Genomic DNA, 7,113 nt, shown 5'->3' on the forward strand with positions numbered 1-7,113 from the left:
TTCATTGTTCTGTGTAGTTGCGGCTGTACCTGAAATAAAAATGTTATTGATGACTGAATTTTCTTGTGTGTATATTTGATGAGCGGTATTAAACAGGAAAAAAGAAATTACTTGTATTTTCTTCGCTCTGTGCTTTGAAAACATCTATTTGATTTCACCCCCATCTGTTGTAATCAATAACCTGACCATCTTGTTTTTTATTAAATGCACTTACTCTTAATTTCATCCACCAGTGGTTTTAGAGAGAATAATGTGGAGTTACCTATATAGGTTTGACATTATAAATCACTTCTTGGGGCTGAATCGTATAACGGTATCGATTGATCCTGATATATCACAGAAATTTACTGTCACTTCTGTTTTCAATTAAAGATACAATCAGTCAGATAATGACTTAATTGGATTTTACAGAAGATTGAGTTTTATTGCCCAGTGCTTTACGAGTTTAGTTAAGGAAGATCATTTTATCACACTTGTCAGGCTGCTGCTACTGCAGCCGTGTGCCCTTCGGGGCGGCTGTAGCTGTAGGTATTGTGACGGCGACTCCGGAGGCTGCCGGGCGCGCCAGGAAGGACTGGGCCGCAGACTCGCCACCTTCAAGGCGTCAGTGGTGGCTTTTTGGAGATGAAGATTCCTTGCTCACCTGCGCACTCGCTGCCCACTGCCCAGGCCCCCTCTATTTCTTTGAATAATCCTGGCTTCTGCGGATCCAGGAGCCTTCCAGTTCCTACTGTTCCAAGATGACCCCAACACACAAATTTTGCCGGGTGTGTTTGATGGAGAAGCTCGGCACGCCCCTTCAACGGGTGTGTGTGCGTGTGTGCCCTCCCCCAGCACAGCTCCCTTCAGTGCCCCTGCGTTTCTGGAAAGCCAGGCGGAGCCCGGAAAAGCGCCCGTGTGTGCTCTCAGAGCCCTGACCGAGCACCCCCTGGGTCCCTGGTGAGCCCGGGCTCCAGTTTCGAAGGCCCTGCGCCTCCCGGCCTCCTACTGCGGCCCGGAGCTCCACTGTGGGCCGTCGGAGCCCTGGGAACCAGGCTTGTTTAGTGGGCCTCCTACGCCCCGAGGGTCCACTGCTTCTCCTGACGCCGAGTTTGGTTCTGAATTCGGGCGCCCGCCGCGCGGGGACTCTTATCGAAGATTCTGCCCAAGAAGGGCTACTCCCAGCGCGAGGACACAGACCCCAGGACTTCAACGGGCCCAGGCGGAGTTGAGGGAAGCTTCGGCTGCTTCTCTCTTCTCCGCCGAATGGCTCCGTTAAAGAGGGACCTGCGGTCTTCCTCGAGGCCGCGCCTGGTGGGGTGGAGTGGCCCTGCGACGCTCAGGTTTCCAACAGGAGGCTTATTCTTGACCGCTAGGGAGGAGAGCGCCAGGCAGGCCAGGCCCAAGCGGACTGCGTAAGGAACTTAAAATTCTGAACACAAGGAAGAGCACAGACAGCAAGTCTTGTCTGCTGAATGTTAACACCCGCGTTTGAGGGGCTATAAGTTTCTCAGCTCTGCGCCTTTGAACGGACACCTGTAACAAGGCCGCGTCTCCCTGCGGGCGGCACCCGCAGTGTGTGTAATGTGGAGTGCGCACCACAAGTGTGTGCAGGTGTGGGCGTGTCGGGCGCCCAGTGCTCGTCTCTTGCGGGCGCCGTGCGAGAGACCGAGGCGGGCTCGCCGGGTCTTCTCCCGGACTCCGGGCAAACTTCCGCCACGCGACTTGGAGCTGTGGGCAGACGAAGCTCCCCAAGACCGCCTGCGACTCCCGCAGTGGCTGGGGGTGAGGGCGAGTTTTCCCCGCTTCCAGCGGACGCGGCTCCCGGGACCTGCGCTCACTCGGGTGTCCCCTTCACCCCACTAGTGTGCTGCAGACCCCGCGCTGCGTAACTAGGGTCTCGGGGAAAGCCGCCTGCGGGGCCCAGGGCGCTCTTGGTGACACTCGCTTACCCCCAGAGCCCACGCAGGGAACCGCCATTCCGGGCAGGGGCGGGAGCCGGCACTGCCGTCTCCCGGGCACCTCGTGCAAATTAAACTCTCGCCCACGTGTAGAAATCGAGCTCCCGCCCCTCGCTTAACGGTAACCGCAGTGCTGAACTGGCTTCACGTGCACACAGACTGCACCGCACCTGACACTTGGCACCAAGTGGTGGTAAAAGCGCTTTACAGAACGCGCTTCGTGTCGCAAAGAAATACAGAGGGCAGCCCGTGGAAGGCAGGAGATTTTCCTCGGCTCCCGGACTTGGCCCTGTCCGCCCCGCCGGCTGGGGCCGCCACTGCCTGCCTACGCGCCGCCGCCGCCCCTTTGGGAGGTTTGCTCCGGCAACTTGCACGGGGCCTCGGCCTCCTTTCTCCCTCCGCGCATACGCACGCGGAGGCCTGAGACCTGTGCTGCTCGCCGGACTCCCGTAAGTTCAGTTGCCACTCTTGATTCTCGCCTTTAGAAGACGCCTTTCCCCCGTACCCCTCAAAAAACGCAAACGGCCTTTAGTCAGCCAGTTGTTCGTTGAGTACCTTCCCCCACCCTCCGCAAAAGAGCCTGCAAACTTTTCAGCAGCCCTAAGCTGCGGTCGGGACAGCTGGGGAGGGTCGTGGGCGAAGGGGCGGGGCGAGCAGGGCTTGGGGGGCGGGGCTCAGAGTGGGCGCGGCCTAACTGCTCCGGAAGTCGCCCCGCCCGGGAGGCTCTGGCTTGGGCGTAGTGAGCTGAGTCTTGGCCTGGCTCCCGGGGGTGGGGTGCTTTAGAGTGCCCGCGCAGCGCCTTGGCGTTGCTGCGTCACTGTCTTGCCGGTCTGGTCTCGGTACAAGGAGTTCGCACCCAACTTTCCCTGGGGTGTGGGCAGCGCTGGCCGTTTCCCGCCTTCATTCCCGGGCCCGTCGAATCGAGAAGGGACTTCTTCCTTGGAAGTCCCCACCTCCGCCCACATTCTCCCCAGCAGAGCTTTTTTCCGGGACTGCAGAGGAGCGGGGAGGCGGAAGAGAGTTCCGGAAAGGGGGCTTGTCCTGCGAACTGCACCAGCGCCCCCAGAGCAAACACTTTGGGGAACAGAAACTCTTGTTTCTAGAATGTTTCTTTAAATTACCTGGAATTATTTCCTCGGCCTTTTTTGGTTTTTAAAGTCACAGGAGAAAGATTACGTTAAAACTATTTTAAAGGCAGCGCTGCTCTCATTTCATCTCGGAGGGTACATGTTTTACTTTTTCCTTTGGCACCGAAGGTAGACGGGGTCTGCAGGCCGCCCAGGCGACCCTCTTCTAAAACCGTGTAGGGACTTGCCCGCCGCCTGCAGTCCCCCATGCCCGGCGGGGTGTGCGCGACTCGGCCCAGGAAGCCCCGGGCGCTTGCGGGCCCCGCGGCCCTGGCCCAGTGGGAGCGCTCCGAGGGCGCCCTTTCCCAGTCCCTCCCTTCGACAGCGCGGGGCGGAGGTCGCCGTTCAGGGGCCCCCTCAGATGTTGCAGTGCGGGAGCGACACCCGTGCAGCCACAGCAAAGGATGGGGGCGGGCGCGACCTTGTGTCTAGTCTAGGTCTGAGTAATCTGCACCCGTGGGAGTGCCTACCTTCAGGGTGAGCTGTTGCTGGTCTCGAGAGTTCTAGAATATGAGCGACCGCGCAGCCGCGTCTGCAGGGGGCCGCCGGGGTCGAAGGCCGTTTTAGGTCCCGTTTGCTCCGAAAAGCCTCGGCCCCGATGCCAAAATGGTGTGGGGACGTCACCGTCCCCCCGGCCGCCAGACGCAGGTTCAGTAACTCCCCGGTCGCAAGGTCTCTACCCTCTGTCCTGAGCCCCAGAGGGCGGCTTCGGGGATGCCATGGGGGTGCACACGAGTCTCTCCCAAATGTGGAAGGGCATTATTGTCACCCCAAAAAATCGATTTCTGGTGGCCCCAACGCCTCGCTAGACATTTGTTCCCCCCTTTCGATGTGAAGTTGGGCAATGAGTGATGCCGAAGAGGCACGGACAGGGTAACAGCTGAAAAATTCATGCGTGGGGAGAGGGAGCTCGTTTTCCTGCTTTAAAAGGGCTTTCTAAAAAATAAGTAAAATAAAAGGGCTTTCTGCATGCCCCGGCCTCCCATGTCACCGTGGTCGTGTTTTAAACAGCAGAATAGGAACCTTGACCTCCCCTCCATGAGAATGCAGCAAAGCAGAAATTTTCCTGATGTATTATACATCCGGGACAATATGAAACTGTCCTTTTGATTAAGTGTTGATTGCGGTCATGAGCGTCCAGTCAGGACATCTTCGGTTTCTCAGCACCGGCACCTGCACTCCGACTTATACGTACGTACATATATAGATTGTGTGTGCGTCAAGAGAAAGAGAACCACACATGCACACTATCTTTCACCCTTTCGCTGTTAATACCTATCACAATTCTATCCAGTTAATTGTGGTTTGAACACACACGTGCACATACAGACACACACACCCCACCCAGAGCAGAACGAGAGAGTGGATCCGGTCTAGTGAGGTTACACTTACTTGTAATCCTCCCCCCTCCCTTTCCAGTTTCTTTGATGATTTTTCCCATAAGTGTACAAGCCGCTGGGACTTAGTAGAAGCAGGCTGTTCCTCCTAAATGTGATTCGGACCATATGCTTTCTACATTCATCCCCGCTCCGGCTTTTCTTCTCCGCACTAACTGCTAACACGTTATAGTCACCTTGAAATTTCCTCTGCTATTTTCCAATTAAAAGCTTAATAGCCCTGGAAACGGAGTTCATGTGGTGAAGTTTACCATAGCCCCTTGTTCTGAAAGGCTTTCTGCTGGGATCCCATTATGTGCTTGAATAAACCCTTTCTGCAAACAGAAATGGGACTCTGGGTTGTCAGGTGTTGGGTTACAATAGACTTTGAGGCAGGGGACATTTTACCAACATAAATACAAACCTGTCCCTATAGGGAGATGTTGTCAAATACTGGGTTATGGAAAACATTCCCATCAAATATGAGAAAAGGATTATTGCGCTATGTCAAATGAATATTTAGATCTCAGCCCCCAATGTGCACTGGACTGAAACGGGGCCCTGGGACCAAATAATGCAAGACTGCTTGAGTGGCAAAGGGATAGGGTGGCTAGGTGACTGAGGGAGGAGAGTGGGTCGCCTTGGTAGTGGAAATATCCCCCAAACCTGGTGCAGAGCTCTGCTGCTTTCCTTTAAAAAAATTCTTTACTCCCAAGTTCCTTATACTCCCCGGTTTCCCTGACCATTTGGAGAAAATCGGGAGAAATTTGGCTTTGAAAACAGTCTGTGGTCCCCGCATTCCCAAGAGACCTGGAGATTTCAGCGCGAAAGTTCCCAGATTCAGTGTCTTTCTAGGCCCTCTAAGTCTCTCAAGTGAAGTGACTTGCTGTCAACTCCCCACTTCAGGGCCTCTGGCCCGCGGGGCTGCAGGTCACCTGGGCCTCCAGTTTGGAGAGTTTATGAAGTTCCTCACAGTTGTAGTGTTTTTAAGGCTTGTTTTCTTCTTGACGCTTGGGAGGAGAGATCCATGAGGCGGTGGGTTAGGGGCAAGACTAAGGGGTCTGTTCCCGAAGCAGCTTTGGAGGCAGGCCTCCCAGGGTTAGCCCTCTCGGGCTAGGGTTTCCTTATCGCGCCCTACCAGGTCCGCAGGTCTGAAACGGGGGAGGTGGGGGGCAGTCAAGGGCTTCAAGGGAAACACACACAAGCCGGTTCCCTTTTTAACCTGCTCCCCTCCCGGAATCACCCTTCTAAACGGAGGGTTGGCTGCTAGAACGCCTGGTGCTACTTGAATTCACAGCAAACACAGTGGGACGTTTTCGGGTTGCTTGTTTGCTTCCAGGGCAGTGCAGAGAAAAGCTGAGAGGACATGGGCAGCTGTGCCGCCAAACGGTTGGTCATTGCAGCAAACTCGTATACGCCCCGGTTTCGCATTCGATTCGCCCAGACCGCCAAGAGCTGAGTTCAGAGTGCGCTGTCTGGAGCTTGCCGGCAGACGGCTCCGGGACTGCATTCTACCCCGCTTCGCACTGAGCCATTGTGCTACCCTGCGTCGCTGTAACCACCTGCTTTTTATTTTTGTTTTCTTGCATTGCAGGAGAGACTCCGTGCATTTGTGGTGGTAGTCTGCCTTAGGCCAAATCGGTACTCTTAGGGGTCTAGAAACACGCAAATAACTGTTTCAACAAAGTTTTATGCTGTCATCTTGTGCAAGGGCTCTCCCCCACCCCTACCCAAAGACACTGGGGGGGGGGTGTGTGTGTGGCCCCATCCCTTTCCATAACTAGATCGCTGAGTCCGTGGGCATTTGAATTGGGGCACGCGAGACCTCCGTTTATCGCTCAAATGCCGTTGGGCAGGGAGGAGATCATATGCGGTAACTTTGGGGGCGCTAGCGTGATTCCTGCGTCCGCTCTCTGAAAGTTTATAGACCCAATACTTAAGCAAATCCCCCATAAGAGCGCTTCCCGGCTTTTCAGGACAGAGACTTTTTAAAATTAAAACGTGGGGAGGAGGGTAGAGAAATAAACTCTGCACCAGAGAGAGAGGACAGTTTTTTCCTTTGAAATAGCCTGCAAAATGGGTCGTCATCCTTGGGCCAGCAGGTTTTCAAAATCAATCATTTTCTTCTATAGCAGCAAAAGAAAAAAATGTTGCAAAAGGAAATAAAGCCATTTCTCGAACCAATTCCAATGCCCTGCCCCCAACTCCTCCCGCCAGTGGCCGCGGGGCCTGGCTCCCCCCAACTTAAAACCCTCTCGGCTCACTCCGGCAACCAAGTGCACCCGCAGGGCTCTGGTAGGCTCCGGTTCTCGCGGAGCTGTGTTTCTGTGGCCAAGGGTGGGAATGAAAGCGGCCTTGGGCTCGGTACCGCCAAATCAGGCCTGGAGGGAAGGGAAGAGAGCGAAGGGCACCTCCACCCTCACCCGCGCTGGTCCTCCCTTCCCCGCCCCGCGTGCACCGCCGCGTCCCGGAGCGCCGCAGTCCCGCCCGCCGCGGGCAGGGAAAGCGCAGAGAGCTTGGAGGAGGGGGCCTTGAGCGCCCCCGTGAGAGTGGCCCGACGGCGGATGGCAAGGAAGGTGAAGTGCAGGGACTCGAAGGGCCCGAGCGGAAAGGAAGGAGGCAGGCGTGGAGTGGGGTGGGGAGTGCAAGGAGACCTGGACCTCGAGGGTG

Source organism: Neophocaena asiaeorientalis, unplaced genomic scaffold (genome assembly GCF_003031525.2).
Source record: "Neophocaena asiaeorientalis asiaeorientalis breed wild unplaced genomic scaffold, Neophocaena_asiaeorientalis_V1.1 scaffold256, whole genome shotgun sequence".
In the NCBI taxonomy this organism is placed as follows: domain Eukaryota; kingdom Metazoa; phylum Chordata; class Mammalia; order Artiodactyla; family Phocoenidae; genus Neophocaena; species Neophocaena asiaeorientalis.